Source organism: Schistocerca cancellata, chromosome 5, assembly GCF_023864275.1.
Source record: "Schistocerca cancellata isolate TAMUIC-IGC-003103 chromosome 5, iqSchCanc2.1, whole genome shotgun sequence".
Taxonomy (NCBI): Eukaryota; Metazoa; Arthropoda; class Insecta; order Orthoptera; family Acrididae; genus Schistocerca; species Schistocerca cancellata.
In genome coordinates, this window is record NC_064630.1 from 549,597,457 (window position 1) to 549,620,988 (window position 23,532).

The 23,532-nt window shown below is 41.7% G+C and overlaps 1 pseudogene; it reads left to right on the forward strand.

Annotated features, from left to right (window-relative positions):
- The first annotated feature begins 23,099 nt into the window (after window positions 1-23,099).
- On the forward strand, window positions 23,100-23,217 carry LOC126189068 (5S ribosomal RNA; annotated as a pseudogene).
- The last annotated feature ends 315 nt before the right edge of the window (window positions 23,218-23,532 follow it).

Here is a 23,532-nt window from a genome sequence, read left to right on the forward strand (position 1 = left end):
CATCATACGGATCCAGCACCTGCCGTGATGGTATCGTGTGTTACTGCGTACTCAACGTATTGAGATCCCCTCAGGTTCTCACAGCCGGTAATTTGGACAGTAACTGCTACATTTCTGACGTGTGAAGGCCGGTGGCTGCGCTCTGTATCGAGGTCTCTGTGCTGCTATCTTACAACAAGATAACGCAGTACAGCTTGTTGACATGACCTACCGCATGTTGACCTGACCTGTCTTGATACGGATTGTGTTCGACATTTTCTCTGGACAACACGTTCTCCAGATCTCTCACCACCTGAAAATACCTGTTACGGCTTTCCGAGAGACTGCCACCATTCGCCAGCCACTATGATAAATCCACTCTGGCTTAGAATTGAAGCAGCGTGGAATGATGTCTACACATCTGCCATTCAACCTCATTTCGACTCGAATGCTAGCAGGGCTTCGTGGTAGGTCGTTCTTTGTACCCCAAAATCATGTACAAATTTATCACGTAAGCTTCCCAGTATACTGCACTTACACAAAAACTAAAATTTCGTGATTTGCTATCCTTCCCGGTGTTGTAATTTTAATGGCTAACTGTGTACATTTTGATATTGCCTTACTTCACATCAATTATGACTGCACACACTACTTACCTACCCATCGGTCGCAGGTGCACTACGTGTGAACTTCATATTAATGGATCGATATTTATGCAACCACTTCAAAACACCTGATAAAGATAGTCGGAAAATAAACTCAAAGAGCATCCAGGCTATGGCAAATAAGTAACGCAAGTAAAGGAGCGTACTTGAACTAGTTGCATTTTGTGGATACTACTTGGTTAGTGCAGATGACCTTCAACAAAGAATAGAAGAGTTTATAGGGGAAACTTTGAAAGTAGCGCTGAAAATCTGTACAGTAAAACAAGTGTAGTAAATAAACAATACATCGAACAGAAAATCATAGAACTACTTTACCAGGATAAAAACCACCGATTCTTCCTGTGGTAAACTAAACATAATCTTCAAAACTAAGCTTCTGAGGCGTATCAAAAGAAATTTTACTAACAGTGTATATTCCAGTTTTGATTTTAGTCAGTGATACATGGGCGTCAGTAGAAATTTATACATGAGGGGGGGCAAGATTCTAAAAGTGTCATTTTTCATACACTTAATTCGATAAATTTGGGGCCGTATCGTGCGCCAAGAATTGTATTTGACAAGCAGTTCACTAAATATAATTCACGATAAACGATTGATAGTGATCTAGTCAAAATACTTATGAAGGTACCTAAAAAGAAAGCAGATTTTATTAGTATAGGCAAAGTACATCTTTTGATATTATTAACATGATTATGGAGGTCGCCTTTTCGAGTTAATGATCTGACATTACATCCTCATATGTTCAGATCGAATATATCCATCGAGTTAGGAAATACAGCTACAAAATCTTCACAAAATATACTTCTGTCTACTTACCAATAATGTTAGATTGACACCGAAAATTAAAAACCATCAATAGAAAAACGTCAGAACGACAGAAAAATATGGTGGGATATTAACAAAAATGATCAGCAAAACATTTCACTGATTAATACTCTTAAAAAATGGAGAAACAAGAAATAAACTTTAAAAACTCGCCGATACAACTTTGGCACAATCTACGATACCTTGTCGGATTACAAAGTTTCACATAGGATCATGTTAATAGATTTACTGGATTGTTTCCACACCTTCTATACGTCAATATTAACAGACATAATTGAAGTTGAACAAAATCTGTTACGAAAGTTACATTTCTGGATGTCTCTTTAAAGTGTAACCCAGGGCCAACGCTCAATTACGTAAATGTGAGGAACCTTGTTTCAGTAGTTTGAAACCGTACTGTGAAGCCATGCGCCGGCCGTTGTGACTGAGCGGTTCTAGGCGCTTCAGTCCGGAACCGCGCTGCTGCTACGGTCGCAGATTCAATCCTGCCTCGGGCATGGATGTGTGTGATGTCCTTAGGTTAGTTAGGTTTAAGTAGTTCTAAGTCTAGGGGACTGATGACCTTAGATGATAAGTCCCATAGTGCTTAGAGCCATTTGAAACATTTTTTGAAGCCGTGCCAACTGACTTGCAGAACTCCTAGCTGCGTGACTGCATATTCCGCTGTTGTTGTACTCCATTGAATTCAAGAAGATACCAAGTCTAGGAGCAGACAACTTTTTCTCGACCTTGAAATTTTACACCTTTTCTAGAGCAAAATTATCTCTCTCTCACTCACTTTCTGACGGTTTCATTTGGATCCACGTTAGTGGGTACATCTATTGTATAACACAGCGGTCTATTACAGTTTACTAAAACTATTCTGCCATATAATAATACGGTATGTTGATAATTTTTACTTTTGGACCGTCTGCCATACAAGACTGAATATAGCCCCACCAAGCCACCGTAGTTATTTTTTGTGCACGGAGAAAGGTGAACTACTCTTTTGATTAAATTGGGCGTCTTAACTACGTTTTGTCAAAGTATTCCAAATTTTCCTCTCCTCGCCGACTCTGCAAAGAATCTCCGTATTTCTTATCTTATCAGTTAACTAATTATCAACATCCTTCTATAGCAGTTCAAACGCTTCGATTTTCTTCTTCCAGTTTTCTCACAGTCCATGCTTCACTTCCATACAATGCTGTGTTCCAAACGAACATCACCAGAAATGATTTCCTCAAAATAAGGTAGATGTTTGAGACTAGTAACTTCTTCTAGCCAGGGATGGGCACTTGCCTGTGCCAATCTGCTTTTCATATCCTCCTTGCTTCGTCCGCCAAATGTTATTTTTCTTTCGAGGTAGCAGAATTCCATTACGTATACTTCGTGGTCACGTCACTGATTTTAAATTTATTACTAATCTATTTACGCTAGAACTCATTGCTTTCGTCTTGATTAGGTTTATTTTTAATCCATAGACTCATTAGATTGTTCAGTCCGTTCAACAGCTCCTGCAATTCTTCCTGATTTCCATTGAGGATTGCAATTACATTGTTGTATTGTTGTTGTTGAGGTCTTCAGTCCAGAGACTAGTTTGATGCAGCTCGCCATGCTACTCTATGCTGTGTAAGATTCTTCATCTCCCAGTACCTACTGCAACCTACATCCCTCTGAATCTGCTTAGTGTATTCATCTCTTGGTCTCCCTCTACGATTTTTACCCTCCACCCGGCCCTGCAATACTAAATTGGTGATCCCTTGATGCCTCAGAACGTGTCCTACCAACCGATCCCTTCTTCTAGTCAAGTTGTGCCACAAATTTCTCTCCTCCCCAATTCTATTCAATACTTCCTCATTAGTTATGTGATCCACCTACCTAATCTTCAGCATTCTTCTGTAGCACCACATTTCGAAAGCTTGTATTCTCTTCTTGTCCAAACTATTTATCGTCCATGTTTCACTTCCATACATGGCTACACTGCATACAAACACTTTCAGAAAAGACTTCCTGACACTTAAATCTATACTCGATGTTAACAAATTTCTCTTCAGAAACGCTTTCCTCGCCATTGCGTCTACATTTTATATCCTCTCTACTTCGACCATCATCGGTTCTTTTGCTCCCGAAATAGCAAAACGCCTTTACAACTTTAAGTGTCTCATTTCCTAATCTAATTCCCTCAGCATCACTTGATTTAATTCGACTACATTCCATTCTCCTCGTTTTGCTTTTGTTGATGTTCATCTTATATCCTCCTTTCAAGACACTGTCCATTCCGTTCAACTGCTCTTCCAAGTCTTTTGCTGTCTCTGACAGAATTACAATGTCATCGGCGAACCTCAAAGTTTTTATTTCTTCTCCATGGATTTTAATATCTACTCCGAATTTTTCTTTCGTTTCCTTTACTGCATGCTCAGCAATTTCATTAGCGAATTTTATTATTAACACCCGTTCATCCTGAATTTCAGTCACTCTCCTGAGCTTTTCTTTTATTTCCGTCATTTCTTCTTCGATGTATAGGTTGCACAGTAGGGCGAAAGAATACATCCCTATAATACAGGGTTATTACAAATGATTGAAGCGATTTCACAGCTCTACAATAACTTTATTATTTGAGATATTTTCAAAATGCTTGGCACACACATACAAAAACTCAAAAAGTTTTTTTAGGCATTCACAAATGTTCGATATGTGCCCCTTTAGTGATTCGGCAGACATCAAGCCGATAATCAAGTTCCTCCCACACTCGGCACAGCATGTCCCCATCAATGAGTTCGAAAGCATCGTTGATGCGAGCTCGCAGTTCTGGCACGTTTCTTGGTAGAGGAGGTTTAAACACTGAATCTTTCACATAAACCCACAGAAAGAAATTGCATGTGGTTAAGTCGGGAGAGCGTGGAGGCCATGACATGAATTGCTGATCATGATCTCCACCACGACCGATCCATCGGTTTTCCAATCTCCTGTTTAAGAAATGCCGAACATCTTAATGGAAGTGCGGTGGAGCACCATCCTGTTGAAAGATAAAGTCGGCGCTGTCGGTCTCCAGTTGTGGCATGAGCCAATTTTCCGCGGGCTACGCGTGAAACTTGCCCGCACGCGTTCAACCGTTTCTTCGCTCACTGCAGGCCAACCCGTTGATTTCCCCTTACAGAGGCATCCAGAAGCTTTAAACTGCGCATACCATCGCCGAATGGAGTTAGCAGTTGGTGGATCTTTGTTGAACTTCGTCCTGAACTGTCGTTGCACTGTTATGACTGACTGATGTGAGTGCATTTCAAGCACGAATACCCTTTCTCGGGTCCTGTCGCCATTTTGTCTCACTGCGTTCTCGAGCGCTCTGGCGGCAGGAACCTGAAGTGCGGCTTCAGCCGAACAAAAGTTTATGAGTTTTTCTACGTATCTGTAGTGTGTCGTGACCATATGTTAATGAATGGAGCTACAGTGAATTTATGAAATCGCTTCAATCATTTGTAATAGCCCTGTACATCCTTTCCAATCCGAATACTTCGTTTTTGGCCTCTTATTCTTCTTTTTCCCTCTTGGTCAATCAAACTTTGTGCACATATCCCTTACCCTTAGGCAACAACCGCTGTGGGAGTAAGAACCACCTACCTAACATAGTTCAGGAGGTATGACGTCATAAACAATGATTTGCGTGAAAAACTGCCGCATCATGCGTGACATTTAAATTTACTACTTCTATGCTTGTAAATCTATTTGCAATAAATTTCGCAAACAGTATCCAGATATACCGCTAAAAGCACCTACAAAATTGGATCACAGTACCACACATCGTCCAGTAGAAATGACACCATAAACACTGAGTTGCGTGAAAGAATGCCCCATAATGCGTGAAGTTTTAATACATTTATTCTTTACTACTAACACACTCCTATAGTCGAGTCGACTTTAGTAAATCCCTGACACTTAGCAGAGCCTTTGACAGCTTTCAACTGTGAAACGCAAACGGCTGTCGGCGAAAAGAGTCACCATCTATAGAGCTATGTAAAAGCTTTGCCATAGAGACGTTTACAAAATCGTGTTGTAAGCATGCGAAGCAGCTGCGCCCAGCCTATAGGAACTGTCTGGGATTTTACAATAAAAATACAGTTCATCCTTTGTTTCCGTTTCAAAGTGGTTCAAGTGGTTCTGAGCACTATGGGACTTAATTTCTGAGGTCATCAGTCCCCCAGAACTTAGAACTACTTAAACCTAACTAACCTAAGGACATCACACACATCATGCCCGAGGCAGGATTCGAACCTGCGACCGTAGCGGTCGCGCGGTTCCAGACTTTAGCGCCTAGAACCGCTCGACCACCCCGGCCGGTTGTTTCCGTTTCTAACAGAATATTTGCAAAATGAGTACTCTGACAACGCCGTGTTTGTCAGTCAGTATTCTGTATTACGCGTCTTCTCCTACAGCTTACACCTATTTTCCTGAGAATTTCGAATATCTTTCATCAAGAAAATTTCTGATTTATTAGATGACGATCAGTATGGGTTAGGAAAGATAAAAGTTCCAGAGAGAGAGTCTGACGTTGCGCTTGATAATGGAAACAATATTTAAGATTTGTTGATCTAGAAAAAATATTCGCCAGTGTAAAATTCTGCAAGTTTTATAGTGGTGGCTAAATCCAAAGCAGTAATTTTTCCGTTACACCTAGCCATGCGCAGAAAATTATTGCAAGAGATACGGAAAAATTCTGTAATGGATTCAAAATCTGTAAAACACATTCCAGGAGGGAGCAATTGCTCCACCTGGCCTCCTCTCCGCGTCCCTTGCGGACTCATATGCAGTGAGATACGCGAAGAACCCTTCAGAATCTGAGGCTTGCACGTCGAGTCCAGTGACGAGGTTATGTTAGCCACACATACGTATTTTGTAGATCTGCCAGAATTGTGCTTTAGGATGAATTGTACTCACTGGAAATCCTTTGCACAAAGTGGATTCACGTAAAAGGACAATCTGTCGCAAAATAAATTGTATCCTAAAAACACACTGAATTTCTTTGCCAGGTCATGAATAAGCTTCTTTGTCCTGCTACACACAAATTTTATCATCCTCCATGCATTGCTTTGTCTAAATCTCCCGAAGTTAAAGTTCCTTGATCTCTCCATTCAGTAATGCGTTCGACTACTCTCGCAATACGGTAGTCGTACTGACGTCCGTCTCAGTCTACGGTTTACTTTAATCCTCACTACTACGCACGTCACGATGAATGGTAAACAGCAACAGAAGGTGATAGCTGCGCGTACAGACTAACAGACATTACCGTTGAGTCTTCGAATGAAGAGCTGTGACGATACGCATCTTTTAGTTCTGTCTCATATATTGGAGATCCCAAAAATCTCTCTTTAGTAGTTACAGCAGGCTTTGACAAATTTTCTAGCTTGTTTTCATACACTTGGTGCAGCATGCCAGTATGCCTTGAATTCCCCTTCAATTTTCCAAAGCTTGAAGCATAATTCCACGTTTTACGTTGGTCCATTTCGCACTTGACACTTCAGCTAAATTACGCAAGCTGTACAAAGAAACTAAACGTATAGACAAACACAAGGCTTCCTGAAAGATGAGTGACTGGCCGTGGGCCACTAGTATCTACTACGTCGCACACCAGCAATTCATTCACTTATTTTGTTGATGACAGACTGTATACATATTGATATTACATGCAGCTCTTTGCCTTGTATGCTGAAAATACAGATGTTTATAAATAAATATCGGGGTTTTAACGCTTTATAATATTTATTATATTAAACTTACAATTATAAATTATATGTCAAATGAAGGAGCGACTCAAACAGTTTTACCAAGAACCTTATAAATGTTCAACGTGAGCACCATTTGTCACACGGCACACATCAAGTCTGTAGCCGAGTTCTTCCCAAACGTTGATAAGGGTGTCTTCAGTGATTGTAGCAACAGCTGCTTCAATCTGGTTTCTTAATTCAGGGAGGTCTGCTGGTAGCGGAGACACGTACACACGATCCTTGATGAAGCCCCAAAGAAAAAAATCTCATAGCGTTAGGTCGGGTGAACGTGGAGGCCATGCAACGTTCACCATCTGGATCTCATACTCCCTTTATGTCCCTTCGCGTTGTGCAGTTGTCCTCATCTCTTCATTCGTATTTCGTCTCTCCGTCCGTCGATTACTCCATCATTTCCTGGTCTTCCTTCGCCATTCGCATCAATCTCGATTGCAGCATACACAGGCCTCTCTGTAACATACCTCTAAGACATCTCCACATTATTAATTCTACTCACCTTTATTTGCCACTGTTTCATCACGTCGAATCTCTCTTTATTAATCACACTGCTTCACGTCGCTTCTCTCCTTAAATATCACCTTTATCCACTACTATTTATCACGTCGCTTCTCTATCTACCATCTTTATCCACTCATTAATCATCACGGCGTTTCTGCTTGATCCTTATTCATATGACAAAAAATACGTACATACACCACTCTGTCGACTCCTGTTCATGACTCATTCGACCAGTCTATTCCGTCATACTTCCTGACATCCCGCCTGAAAATTCTTATGTTCGATTTGACCCTCCACAACGTTACACACCACAAATAAATACACTATCTACCATAACTTGCCTACTTTCGATCTATCCTCAACTTTTCCATAATTTGATATTAGAAATGTGATGAAGCCCACGCGATTGTTTTCCCTTGATCGTCTCAATCAGTACAGCATCTTCGTGGACAATCCGCCTCACTCTGAATGGTCCACTATACACAGTAAATAATTTGCTAGTTAGGAATCTGTGCTTACATGAAAATTAAATGTGTACAGAGAATATACAAGCTGGGAGAAAGGTACAGCACAAGTGTTAGAAACTTTGGTGCTAGTGGTCCCTTTCCCTAACAGCAGAAACTGTCACCACGACAATGACATACTATAGATCAGATGGCAGCTGATATAATTTAAAAACTTCGATCACATTACTGATGTTACCTGTAACAACAGTATAAATGTACCCCATGCCGATCACATTGTTGATTTTTTACATTACGTGTTAAGTACCTGCAATAGTCAAATCGCACTAATTAAACTGGACTCATTGGCATTATTACATAACATTTTTAGCAACTGATTTTTGAGGAAACAGTCCTTTTACTTTAGTGTTCCAAATAAAAATTTGCAAATTTTGCTCTGAGAGACCAGCCTAACAGATGCCATTACTGGTGTTTTATTCTATGATCAGAAGTCTGGTATTTGCATTCCTACATATCAGTGGAGTATGTCTGCTACATAGACAATTTTCAGTGCCAGCGGCATGTGTTTTAAGGCAAGATGTTGAGGGCTGATATGTTGGATTAGTTTCTCCTATCCATCAATCTATTACAACAAGAAAGAAATGCCAGGATTCCATGCTCTCCTGTCATTCTGATATTTTCTGCCGTTCCTATCCTCGACTCTGTCTAACCTATGAGTCGTGTCTCCGTTCACAATGTTGCTCTCATTTCCCAGTTCCTGTAACAAGTGCTGAAATGACGCGGAATCGTCTAAGCCTCTGCCTGCTATCACTATATCTCTGCGCAATCTCACTGGCAACTTCGTTATACAGATCCTAATGAGCTCCCCAGTTTCGTATGGCACATCCAAATACCTATTTCGTCTCAGCATTTCCTGATAACACGACACTGGATCTCTTATACCACCTTCGGTACAATTTGGCATCATCAATATGCTTTGCTTAACCTGGTCCTGCTTACTTTTCGACCAGAATTCATTTAGAAACTTGTCACAAAATATCTTGTAGCTACTACAGTCTTTAATAACTTCCTGCATTTTCGCTCTAGCCTCGTCCCTCAAATGATTACACACAAACTTCATTTTGAGGAGCGGTCCCCACAATGAAGGTAATGAATCTTGAAATTGAGACAGCCTTGGACTATACCCAGTTGGGTTTGCCACCTGCTTTACCCGACAAAACCGTTCTTCTGACTCTCTGAATTCTTCTTCCTCTTTCTGCCTATTTTCCTTTTTTGAATTTATCTCACCCTCCGTCTGCAATCTACCTGGTGGTGTGTCACCTTCGCCACTGCACATTATTTGCAACTGTGCTAGTTCTTCCCTATGTTTCCTATTTATTTCTAATTGTGCCTCTTTAAACTGTAATGGTGACTGTATCTCCTCCTGGTCGGCATAAACCTCTCGCTGCGTACTGTCAGAACCTGTCTCGCCTCTTATACTGATCTTTTCTACATCTGCACTAATCTTATTCTTTCTGACCACTACCTCCGCAACTTCATCCCTGTGTTTATTTAGCGCCACTTCTTGCCGGGTGACTTGAGCTTCCACGCTGTCTAATGCCCCGTGTTTATCTGCAAGTAAGTCCTCCACTACCTCTTTGATTCGCTCATCTGGCAACACGTCCCTACGTTCTGTAATATCACTCTCTATTGCACTTATTCGTACCTCCAAATTATTGGCTTTTTCTTTCATGGCATCACATACTTGCTTCAACGCATCCAGATTCTTCTTCCCCTCATCTAACCGATTATTAACTGCGGACAGACGCTCATCGATAACTGTGTGTAGCTTCCTCATAGCCTCTTTATTTCCCTTATCCATTGCCTCCAATCTTTCCTTATTTGCTTCCAATCTTTCCTTAGTCTCCCTATCTCTCTCCTTATTATCTCTATCCATCGCTTCCAATCTTTCCTTATTTGCTTCCAATCTTTCCTTATTCTCCCTATCTCTCTCCTTATTATCTCTATCCATCCTCTGTAAAAACTGCAGTAGCACATTGTCATTTGCTACTTTCGGTGCACTCACCTCGTTCGCCTAGGAAACCGTAGCTTCGCTAAGGGTAGCTGCACTTTCACTGCATACCTGACCTAGTCCCGGCTCGCCCGCGTCGTCGGGAAAAGCCCCCGATTATGGACAAAGCCCACCGCTCAAAGGATCACCTAGCCGCGGTCTGCTAAACAATTCAGCCCCTTCCAAGTGTTTGCCGTTCTCGCTCATTAACCCAAGATCGACACCTACTTCCTGCTGCACTGCTACGTTCACCCCAGAATCGCTATTCTCCATGGTGACTACACTTTTCGACCGCGACCTAGTTACTAAGGACATTACGCAAAAAAAATTATACAACGATCTTCCAGCCTTGGACGATATAGCAATTAATTACATAAAAAAATAAAAGATCCTCACCAATCCAGAAAGAAATTGCAAACAAAAAAATTTACTTCTTAGCGCTATCACAATATATTCCATCAAATAAAAAAAATCTTATCAGCAAAATATCCTGGCAGGGTCGAAATTATGAGAGGCACCCACATGCCTTGCTCATACTGTGGCATTAAGCAGTCAGGCCTGCAAGATGAGTGGTCTGCCAAGCGAGTGGATTCATTCTTATCTGTCGAGTAAATGAACTCTAGTACTCACAATAAAGTTACAAATTATCCACCTGTATGAATAATACGCAACGGAAACGCTCATCTGACTATCAGCAATTTACAGAACTCTGACTGTTCACTACGCACTGGCAATACCACATTTTCTTTTTTTATTTAACGGCTTTTATCAACACGTGGCCATCGCACTGAATATGAGTGGCGCACACATTATAAATTCTGGATATCATGACAACATACAATTCGAAGGAAAAGGCACCAATCTTTTTCTTTTCACTGTCTTATTTATTCCGATAAATTCTATAACCTAAGCACACAAATTCTATAACCTACAACAATGACACATGAGAAATTCCGCCCAGTGGGCATGGCTTTACATTGGTGATTCTCTATCTTATGGTCTCGTAATTATTCAACGCTACAGTGCACTTTCTGGATAGGATGGTGGATCTTTTTGCTATATCTCACACGTCGACTCTCACAACCATCATCACGAAACTTTCCTCCAGACCGAGCGGTACAAAAGGAACACGCATAACCCACTACCTCTGCAACTACCTAGTTACTCTCCCATGCAAACCACACGTACCCAAATTACATGACATACACCACACTACAACAGGGAATACAACACAATAAATAGTCACAACACTATCGCTTTCAGCTTTCCCACTTCAATTAGTATTTATCCCAGTTTCACACGACACTGCCCCACTTCGTAATTCTTCTTTCCTACTATGAACTCTGGAGATATATGCACGTCTTCCTGTGCAATGCAAGCCAAGTGGCGTTGCTGGATAGACGGCTGACTCGCCTTGCTTCCCTCTCAGAGTATTATAGTTTGAATCAAGCGTCACACGGAAACATAACATGCAAAGTAATATTAAGAGCATATTCCTCACACACGCGAGTCCTCAATTGATACCATGGACGAGTACTTCTCTTTATCCTATGTCTCATACACAGATTGAGACTCACACAGTACTCACCACGTGGAAGTACTCGTCTCTAATTTCAAGTCCTGCAAACGCCATTTCTTAAATATTTCAACTTATAGTACACACGCTAGTAATTCAGCTTAACTTAAGCACATGGAAGTATTTCAACTTATTGCTACACGTGGTTTCATTGTGACCGTTGGTCACTTCCGAAGATTACTACGATCCCATTAATATTACCTGCCTGACATTTAATTCTCCCCACAAAAGTTCCTGAAATAGAGAAATTATTATTTCAAACTACTCTTAAATATTGCACATGCATACCATGTCTCCACTCTTTTGTCTTTACGGAGCACACCTAAGACAAGTCTTAACAACACAAGATCCAGCGGCAGAGTGCTGAAACATGGCCGTTCTTCAGGTTCTCTCGCACCTCTGCTGAACTGGGGGAGCACCTTGCTACCGTATTGGTCAGCCACATTTCAGGCGCTCAAAGCTCAGGTAAATTTCATCTCTTTGGTCCCACCAAAGGTGGCCAAAGGATCGTCTCAAAGATGATCATATATTCACATTCACTATCTGCGGTTAGCAGACGACCATACATTCATTCATTTCACAGATCTCACCAAACTGGATGTAGGGATTTATTTTGTGGGAGTGCACATGTGATCAATTAAATAAATAAATTGTCATTCTTTCCCACACTGGTATCCGGCTTCGCTGTATTAATTGAAATTGAGTTATTTTACAAAAAAATGTGTTGTTCTGACAAAAATAATGAAGTATGTTGTACCTATTTTCAATGTCGGGTGGTACTGTACCCTTTCAGTATATTTGGGACAGCTATGCTGGTGCTTTCCTGCAGTTTATTACTGTTATGTTGTGTTTATGTGTTTTTGTTTGGTTGCGGACATATGTGCTCAATGCTCGTATTTATTCTTTTAACATTTGTCTAAAGCTGATTAATTTTTTTCTGTAATGAATAGGTTCACACCATTTGGAATCATGCAAAACTTCCAAAATGTATACATACAGAAATGCCACATACAGCTGAAAGAAGAAACCGCCTGGCAAATTTTTTGTACTGAACATAATCTAATCAATTAATTCACAAGTCATGAAAGAGGTTGTATACGTGGACGATACCTGGAGATACTGGGAGGTAAGACAGAGATTTAGAAATAGAGATTTTAAACTATACAACATTTGCAGGAGCAGACGTGGACACTGATCACAAATTATTGACCAGGGGTGCCGGGCGAAACTTTCGCACTTTTATATTTTTAAATAATGACACTATTTGGAATAAGTGCCATCCTTGAGCTAAAGATATTCGCCGCAGTCAAGGGGGAAAAAATCTTAAAAAATAAACCGAACGACGTGAAATAATAATCACGAATCTACGATACATCCTTGTATATACGTATCCACGCACATATTTTTGTGAGGTAAGAATCTAATCCCCACGTACTCTTGGTTAGTTTCGTAAAATATAGGTATTAAACTGGGCTTCCATGATGTCCGTTTGCCCATGACAATTAAAAGTCTCTTTCAAGTAAAAATTTTCCACAAATAGTTGTTTTAGCGCAAAATCGATATGCAATGTGAGAAATCGGTTGAAAAACAATTTCAATTCATCCTTGCATAATTAGTGTGTATTGAAAAAAAGGGATGTTGACCTGGGAAATGATATCTATGATTACGAACTGCAGATTAATACCCAATAGATTGCATAAAAGTAAGAAATTAAGAAGATGAGATTTAGATAAATTGAAATAGCCAGAGACTATCGAGTATTTCAAAGTGTGCATTAGACAATGAATGAATTGAAAAATAAATATAACAGACGCTGAACGGGTAGCTCTGAGAGATGAAATAGTGAAGGCATCATAGGAGCAAATAGGTAAAAAGACGAGGCACAGTAAAAATCATTCGATTTATTAAAATCTAAAATAAACAGTATTAATGTTCCACAATAATACGGTGTATTCCAGATTTAGTAATGCCTATGTTTCTCCAAGTACCGAAGGGATATTCCTTAAGTATAAAATTTAGTTGACTAAAAATATAAAAATCCATCAAATGAAGCGCTCGACAGAGAAGACAGACGTCTAAAACTGAGACTGAAAAAAAAGTAGGAGTACAAAACGGGTAAGCAACTATGGCTATAAGACAAACGCCACGCTGTAGAAGAACACATGACTAGGGGAAAGACAGACGTCGCCTACAAGAAAATTACAGAGGCTTTTGGAGAAAAGAGAAGGAGCTTTACGAATATTAAGAGCTCAGTTGGTACGCTAGTACTAAGAAAAGAAGGAAAAATTGAAATGTGGAAGAGAAATGACGAGAATATTATAAAAAGGAAAGAGGAAGTAAATGAAGATGAGACAAGTAATATGCCCTTAAAATTATTGAGGTCCTCAGGAGAGCAGCTATTCCACCAGGTTTGCAAGATACAGAGTCCGGAACCGTGCGACTGCTATGGTCACAGGTTCGAATCCTGCCTCGGGCATGGATGTGTGTGATGTCCTTAGGTTAGTTAGGTTTAAGTAGTTCTAAGTTCTAGAGGACTGATGACATCAGATGTTATGTCCCATAGTGCTCAGAGTCATTTGAACCAAGATACAGAACAAATACCCTCAGATTTTGAGAAGAATGCAATAATTCTAATTCCGAAAAAGACACTTACTGACAGGTCTGAATATTCCCAAATTATCAGTTTAATAAGTCATACTGATACGAATTATTTGTCGGAGAATGGAAAACTAGTAGAAACTGACGGCGGGGAAGATCTGTTAAAGTTCTGTAGAAATCAGGAAAACACGAGGCCGAACTGACCCTAGCACTTTTCTTAAAATATAGGTTAAAGTAAGACAAACATACGTTTATAGCATTTCCAGATTTAGGGAAATATTTTGACAGTGTTCACAGGAATACAGTCTTTTATAATCTGAAGGTATCTCAGATAAAATACAGGAAGGAAAAGGTTAATGACAATTCGTGCAGAAACCAGACTGCAGTTACGAATTTCTGTAAAATAATTATAATCTTCCTAATGTTAAGTAAGTTAAAACATGGGCCTTATAAATGGACCTTGCAACAACTTCTCGAAAGTTATGTGCTCCTAAAATAGCGTAAAACCACTCTAATTTATTTTATGAGGATAATATGCAGTTATAGAAGCAAGGACGTACATGGCATAATTCACTACTAAAGAACCATCCATAAAGTAAGTTATAATGCTCCTAGTGTATCCACAGAAGTGACTTGTTCCTATGACAAAATCACAAGTGTCACTAAAGTATCCAATGTATAACGCTTCCGTTTTAGATACTTGAAAATAGGCGAAGGCCGAAGCTGTAGAACCGTACATGAAATAAAGAGAATAGCAGCTGCAGTCACCACAAAATCGACAAATTAGTTCTGTCACAGACGACAAGACACTTTGGAAGAGCATTTGAACGGAATGGATAGTGTCTTGAAAAGAGGTTATAAGACTAATATCAACAAAACTAAGAAATACAGTCTAATTAAATAACGTGATAATGAGGGAATTAAATTAGGAAATGAGATACTGACAGCAGTAGATGATTTTTGCTACTCGGGGAGTAAAATATCTGACGATGTTAGAAGTATTAGGTTAGTGCATGAGCTCGTAGCGTTTTCCAGTAAGTTTAATAAGCACTACATATAAGCATAACAGAGACTTTAATCATCAAAAATATAATCTCTTTCACTATTTATGACAGACTGCCAACGCCGGGGTAATTTTTCGGTTCCGAACCGTAGGAACTATGTGGTTTTGAGGCGAAGAGCCGGTCGGGCCATGCTCGGAGCGATTTACGTCCGGAAAGGAAGTTCCTTGAAGGTTATTCGATAGAGAGAAAGGTGAAAAGATGAGCGCACAAGATCAGGTGAATAAAGTGGGTGCGGAATGACTTCCCAGCCCAAATCCTGTATGGTGTTTTTTGTCAGTCTGACACAACGCAGACGGGCGATATCTTGGAGTAGGAAGACTTCACGAAGCCTTCCTGGTCGTTGTTGTTGGATTGCGTCTGCAAGACGTCTCAGTTGTTGCCACTAAATGTCAGCAGTGATGGTTATACCTCGGGGAAGCAATTCGTAGTACACCATACCATCGTTGTTCCATCAGACGCAGAACAATATCTTTCGTGGATGCGCGAGGTCTTTTTACGAGGAGTTGCTTCCTTGTTTAGGATCAACCATTCATTTATTTTTCTGAAGTTAGCGTAAAGACACCATACCTCGTCACCGGTAACGATACAGAATAGGAATGGTTAGTGTTGTTCAGAAGCCAATCGATGGCGAGCAAGATGAGATGCACATACGGCCACCCGCTGAGTTTTGTTATTTTAATTTAGAGCCCGCGGAACCAATACACCCGATTTTTCAACCTTCCGCATTACATGATCACAGCCCGCAGCTCGTGGTCGTGCGGTAGCATTCTCGCTTCCCACGCCCGGGTTCTCGGGTTCGATTCCCGGCTGGGTCAGAGATTTTCTCTGCCTCGCGATGACTGGGTGTTGTGTGCTGTCCTTAGGTTAGTTAGGTTTAAGTAGTTCTAAGTTCTAGGGGACTGATGACCATAGATGTTAAGTCCCATAGTGCTCAGAGCCATTTGAACCATTTTCATTATCACAGTTCAACATATTTGGCAGTTCTCGAGTGTACTGACGTGGATAACTGTAGATTAATGCGTTTAAACGATCTTCATCAAACCCCGAAGGTTATCCTGAACGTGGAGATTCATTAATATCAAAACGGTTCTCCTTAAACGAGAAAACGTCGCAAATGTTTCGGACTGTCTCCAGTGCTGTCTTCCCTCTACTGAACTCAAACAGACGAACTTCGCACTTCATTTTCTAGCGTCCACAGTTCCACTCAGTACCTCTAAATGACACAATCACTAAATGTAAACTCAAATAGCAACAGTGAACTAAAAATAAAAAATGAAAATCGAAAAATAAACACGTAGCAACCGGAATACGAATATGCAAAACAAAAACGCTACGAACTTATGCACCAACCTAATAGAAAGATATAAAACGCAGACTAGCAATAGTAATTTTGGAAATTTGTGGTAAGACCTTATGGGACCAAACTGCTGAGGTAATCGGTCCCTAAGCTTACACACTACTTAATCAAACTTCAATTAACGTACGCTAAGGACAACACACACACACCCATGCCCGAGGGAGGACTCGAACCTCCGACGGGGGGAGCCGAGCGAACCGTCACAGGACGCGTCAGACCACGCGCCTAGCAGTAGTAAGAAAAGCGTTTCTGGAAAAGAAAAGTTGTTAACACCAAAGTATTAGCAATGCCTTTTTGAAGTTATCTGTCTGGAGTGTCATTTTCTTGGAAAAAAACTACGGAAGATAAACAGTTCGGTCAAGTAAAAATAGCATTTGAAATGTGGTGCTACGGCAGGACGTTATAGATTAAGTTCAAATGGTTCAAATGGCTCTGAGCACTATGCGACTTAACTTCTGAGGTCAACAGTCGCCTAGAACTTAGAACTAATTAAACCTAACTAACCTAAGGACATCACACACATCCATACCCGAGGCAGGATTCGAACCTGCGACCGTAGCGGGCGTTCGGTTCCTGACTGTAGCGCCTAGAACCGCACGGCCACTCCGGCCGGCATAGATTAAGTGATTAGATCTGATGAATAGAGAGAAGGTACTGAACAGAACTGGGAGAAAAGAAATTAAGGAACAAATTGACTAAAGTAAGGGCTGATTGATAGGATTTGGGGGTGGGGGTGAGTGGGGGGGGGGGTGCTTGCCCACTCCTGGAATCTGGGGTAAACTTTTTATTCATTACAGAATTCTCGTGCATTTCTAGAAATGATTGTCTGTGATTCTATTAAACAGCAGATTTAGCGTTGCCGAGTGCACAGGGAAACACTATTGCTTATTTAACACTAACACTGTTTGGTTGTCAGGCTGTTAACGAGAAATAATACCGTTTTCTTGTTGTGGTGTCGGTCTGAGCATGTTTTGCAATCTCGACGAATGTGAACCTTTCCAGAACGCCACCTAAACAGAGCACCCGGTCTTTTCTCTGACGTTTCCTTCTACAGAACTTAACGATTTATAAAAGTGGGACAGTTCCAATACCGGGTACGTTATTGTTGCGGTATACCTGCCCGACACGTCTATCCAGTTGCCACAAGACAACCCCTTCCACTGCTCAGCTTAATCTCGACAGTCAGTGTTTGTTCAAATGGCTCTGAGCATTATGGGACTTAACATCTTAGGTCATCAGTCCCCTAGAACTTAGAACTACTTAAACCTAACTAACCTAAGGACATCACACACATCCATGCCCGAGGCAGGATTCGAACCTGCGGCCGTAGCGGTCCCGCGGTTCCGGACTGCAGCGCCTAGAACCGCATGGCCACCGTGGCCGGCTCAGTGTTTGTCTTGGACAAAGTGAATGCACTCAGTTTTACAAGGTAGAGCGTTTGTAAAAGAGTATGGAGCAAACGGTCGCGCTGTACTATAGGCTTGTTCGCCTATGCTTCATCTGTGATCTCAAATGCAGAATTGTTACCATTTTACATGCTATAAGAAAGGAAAAAATGTTAAGTATCAAAATCGAAAAAGTGTTGAGTTCTTCTTAAACTAGCATATGAGGCGCAAACCATTGCGACCTGCAGCCATGGAGTTTACGAGTTTCGCAGTCTAGTTGCCATTGGTACACCATTTTTGTTCAGTTCTAGGGTGTTAGGAGTTGGTACTACCGACAAATTTTATGCTTTTCCTCCATTCACATTCAATCTACTAACATAAAAAGATGTACTTTGCATTTACGAATGATTTAATCTTCATTTTACAGTATAACCGTAATCAAGTACAAAAAAAATATTTATGAGTAAGCTTCAAGCGTATAAGGTTCAGTAACTTTGTGTACATCCGATCAAATTTATTTCTTGGGGCACGACAGGTTCTCAAAGTCAACAAAGCTATATGAGAAAGAAAGGGCACTTTTTGAAATCTGTCCCCTTTTAGATAAATTTCTGCGGACGCCCCCGATAGAGGGAAGTGGGAGGAGAGGGGGGGGGGCAGTGAATTACACTGGGAGATAATGGACTGACTACAGTAAGAGGGTTAGATGGATGTAGGTTGCAGTAACTATGCAGAGCTATGCAGAGATGAAGAGGCTTGCACAACATAGACCAGCTCGAGGGTTGCATCGCACCAGTCTTCGAACTGAATACCAAACCAAGAAGTAAGGACAAAATGTTGAGCATTTGTTGCTATGAATAATATGGAGGGGGACTCATAAGCTATCTACTAATCATACATTAACATTTGTGAAGCCGCGCGGGATTAGCCGAGCGGTTTAGGGCGCTGGATTAGCGGAGCGGTCTAAGGCGCTGCAGTCATGGACTGTGCGGCTGGTCCCGGCGGAGGTTCGAGTCCTCCCTCGGGCATGGGTGTGTGTGTTTGTCCTTAGGGTAATTTAGGTTAAGTAGTGTATAAGCTTAGGGACTGATGACCTTAGCAGTTAAGTCCAATAAGATTTAAGACATACACACATTTGAACATTTGTGAAAATATCTTTATTCAGAAACAATACTCTGAAAGACATCAATTACATCAATGTAATAAAAATGTCTGTATTTTCATAATCTACGGAGTTTACACTACGAATTGATACATCGTGGCGTCAGTATCTTCTGTCGCGTAACCATTTACAGAATGGCCGACATCGATGTTCGTTTCGACTGATGAACTCATATCAGACTTCATCGTGCATATGGAGATGTGTGCATGGGCGCCGGCAGTGTTAGGAGATAGGTGAAACACGTCAAGGAGTGGAACACGGGCATCCAAGGTGAGCCCTGTAGCGTTTGCGCTCGAACTGCCGCCACCGCGTGTAACAAGGAAAGAGCTGACACGCTGATTAGAGCAGACAGACGTGTCTATGGGAATGAAACCGGAACAAAATTTGCAACAGAATATAGTGCAATGCAGAAATGATTCGAAGTTTGGGTTATTGAAAATTTTGTGCCCTTTCGGTCCCGTATTTATAGGCATTGACACCAAAGTCCAGCGACGAGCCACCACGCAGAGCCTTCTTCAGAGATTTAGAAATAAAAGTGTAGTATGGTAGCTTATCGATACTGACGGAGCCGGCACCTCGATGAAGATTCCTGCGGCTGCCGCAAACGGCGCTTTTAACATCCCCACCAATAGGATAACCTGGCCACCGGAGACCCTTCAGGCCGCCGGCCACTGATGACCGCCCGGACGGTGTTATAAGCGGCGGGCACCCGGGCACTAGTCGTCTAGTTCGAGACTAGTTCCCTGTTGCTAGTTGCTGCCGAACGCTACACCGAGCTGTTGATCGCTCGCTCTGCGAGTAAACATTCATTGTACAGAGACGCACGCCCGTGTCGGGCCTTTGGTTGTAGCTAGCCCGGCTGCCAAAAGTTGTCAACAGTGTAGCCGTTCTTCAGCAACAAGTTGACTAAAATATATTTATTCAAAGTGCGCTTGCGTCAACTAATCTTTCGCTTGCTTCTCCAGATTCCTACGGTCATAGATTCCTTTAGCCACCTTCCCCCCGATTATCATTAGCAACGAGGACGTAACATTTGGCCCCTCGGAACATAACGAGGGGTTCTAGGCGCTTCAGTCCGGAACCGCGTTGCTGCTTTGGTCGCAGGTTCGAATCCTGCCTCGGGAATGGTTGTGAATGATGTCCTTAGGTTAGTTAGGTTTAAGTCAGGGTCGGCCAGAAATTCTGCACGCGTGCGGTGCTCCTGCACATGTGCAACTTCCATGACGTAACGAGTTGGGATGAGGCAACGTCAAGAAATGCTCCTGGCGTGACGCAGCATTCGTGGAAAATTGTGCCGACAGAAAGTACTTGCGTTTTGATTGTCTGCTATAGTGAAAGCAAGAAGTGATTATCGTCTTGTCTGGGCGGCAAATCGTTTATTTTTATTTACACTCCAAAACACACGCACCACGAAGAAATTACCTGAGTCGTATAGAAATCGGTAGATGTGACGTACATGTGCAGACAAACTGTCTCCAGCACGTCTTATCTCGTCATCGGAACTCAGTTCGAAGCATGACTCGTCACTAAAGATAATTCTGCTCTAGTCAATGAGATTCCAGGCCGAAGACGCGTCTGGAGGCGCCCCGACCAGCGTTGGGACACCAACCTGACTGCCGCCCGCCATACGGCCCGACACCCAGTAGTGACCCTCTGTGGCGGCCGCTGTGGCCGAGCGGTTCTAGGCGCTTCAGTCTGAAACCGCGCTAGTGCTACGGTCGCAGGTTCGAATGCTGCCTCGGGCATGGATGTGTGTGATGTCCTTAGGTTAGTTAGGTTTAAGTAGTCCTAAGTTCTAGGGGACTGATGAGCTCAGAAGTTAAGTCCCATAGTCCTTAGAGCTGTTTGAACCATCCATGTGGTACAATTTCTTTTCGTATCATGATGACCGCTTTGCTTATTATTCGCGGCACCCTTACAGCGCAGAGGTACGTCGACGATAATCTGTGCCCCGTTTTGTTGCCCTTAATGACCAGCCACCCTGGCCTTACATTTCAGCAAAAGTATGCCCGCCCGCACACGGCGAGAGTTTCTGCTGCTTGTCTCCGTGCTTTCCAGACTCTGCCTTGGCCAGCAATGTCACCGGATCTCTCCCCAATTGAGACCATTTGGAACATTAAGGAGCGGGACCCCTCAACCAGCTCGGGATTTTGACAAGCTAACGCGCCAGTTGGACACAATTTGGCACGATGTCCCCCAGGAGGACATCCAACAACTCCGTCAATCACTGCCAAGCCGAATAACTGCTTGCATAAAGGCCAGAGGTGAACCAATGCGTTATTGACTTGCTCAGTTTGTGAAGCTCTTTCTCTTGAATAAATCATCCAGTTTTTCTGAAACTGTAATCTTTTATTTGTCTGTACATGTACATCACATCTAACGGTTTGCATCCCATTCGGATAATTCATTTATGGTGCGTTGTTTTCTGTCGTAAAGTGTATCAATGGTAACTAAATTAATCTACAAAAAAAAAAAAAAAATGGCTCTGAGCACTATGCGACTTAACTTCTGAGGTCATCAGTCGCCTAGAACTTAGAACTAATTAAACCTAACTAACCTAAGGACATCACACACATCCATGCCCGAGGCAGGATTCGAACCTGCGACCGTAAAATTTTGGTGTATACATATGCATGGCTCGAAGGATATGTGTGTAGATGTAGGAATGGAATGCTGACTGACAACAATTAGTTGCCACAAATCATCAATGAACTCAGGAAATCAATGGAAGACGTCTTATCATTCTTCATCTTGACAGTGCCATCCGTCACATAGCGTGTTACACAGTTTATTATTTGATGGAGAAAAACATCGGATTAGTGTCTCTTTGCAGCGATTCACCTCAATTATCGCCTATTGACTTTTTTGCACAGTTATATAAAACCAAAAGGGTGTGAACAGAGATTTGCAACACCGCAAGGAGCTATTGAATCCTTCGAAAACCATATTTTCGAGGTGTCAACCCTCTCGATAGAGGAAGCTCTACAAAGGAACAACTCTCGAGCTAAGCGGCTGTGAAGAATGTGAATAATTCAAAGATTTCGTGCGTGTGATTTTGTCGCGTTAGGCAGGCACATTCCAACAGCAATGGGATTATGTATTGAGCTCATAAGTATTATTAATAACTTTCATAAACAATTACTGGTGATCTGAAAAGAGTAAGAAATACCAGTAATCATATCCAACGCCAAACCAGAAAATAATTCTGTCTCAGGCCAAGGCGTTTTCGTTGTGTGCCGTCATTTTTCTGTGACCCCTGGCCCTGAAAGTTTACTAAAATTCCTCACCTGAAAAAAATGTCGGAATTAACATAATCGGTCTTAGGTACTGACGAGGACAGGTTTTTTGCCTTTTAAGAGAACAATTAACAAAAGAGCACAAATCAAGCTCGAATTGTTTGGTCATTGAACAATACGGCTCCTTTACTTCTGGTGACAGCCTCTGAAAAATATGGATACAGTACATGCAATCCAAAATGCTATTCGGAGGTGATATTTCATCTACTATTTCTAAATAAAACGCAGCTGGATAGTTAAATTTTAAATTGTTACTGTGTAAGTACGTACAATTCATTTAACAATCCGTTGTAAGATACTTACATAAACTTCAAAATTCATGGATATCAGGGAAACCTCTGTTCAGTGGTAAAACTTAACGAACATTAATTCTAGTTGTTACAACCTGTTTGTTTAAGTTTTATTTGTTTATTCTTTATTCTTCATTGCCAACGGTCTAGCCGCAGTGGTAACAACGGTTCCCGTCAGATCACCGAAGTTAAGCGCTGTCGGGCTGGGCTAGCACTTGGATGGGTGACCATCCGGTCTGCCAGGCGCTGTTGGCAAGCGGGGTGCAAACTGTGGAGCTACTTGATTGAGAAGTAGTGGCTCCGGTCTCGGAAACTGACGTACGGCCGGGAGAGCGGTGTGCTGACCACGTGCCCCTTCATATCCACATCCAGTGATGTCTATGGTCTGAGGATGACACGGCGGCCAGTCGGCCTTCATGGTGTGTTAGGGAAGAGTTTAGTTTAGTTTTATTCTTCATTTGTCCGTGGATCAATTCTTACAACGATATTGGACATGTCACGTTTACATAAAGCTTACATATGCATAGAGAATACAGTGATATATACCAGTTATTATTACATTTATAATCT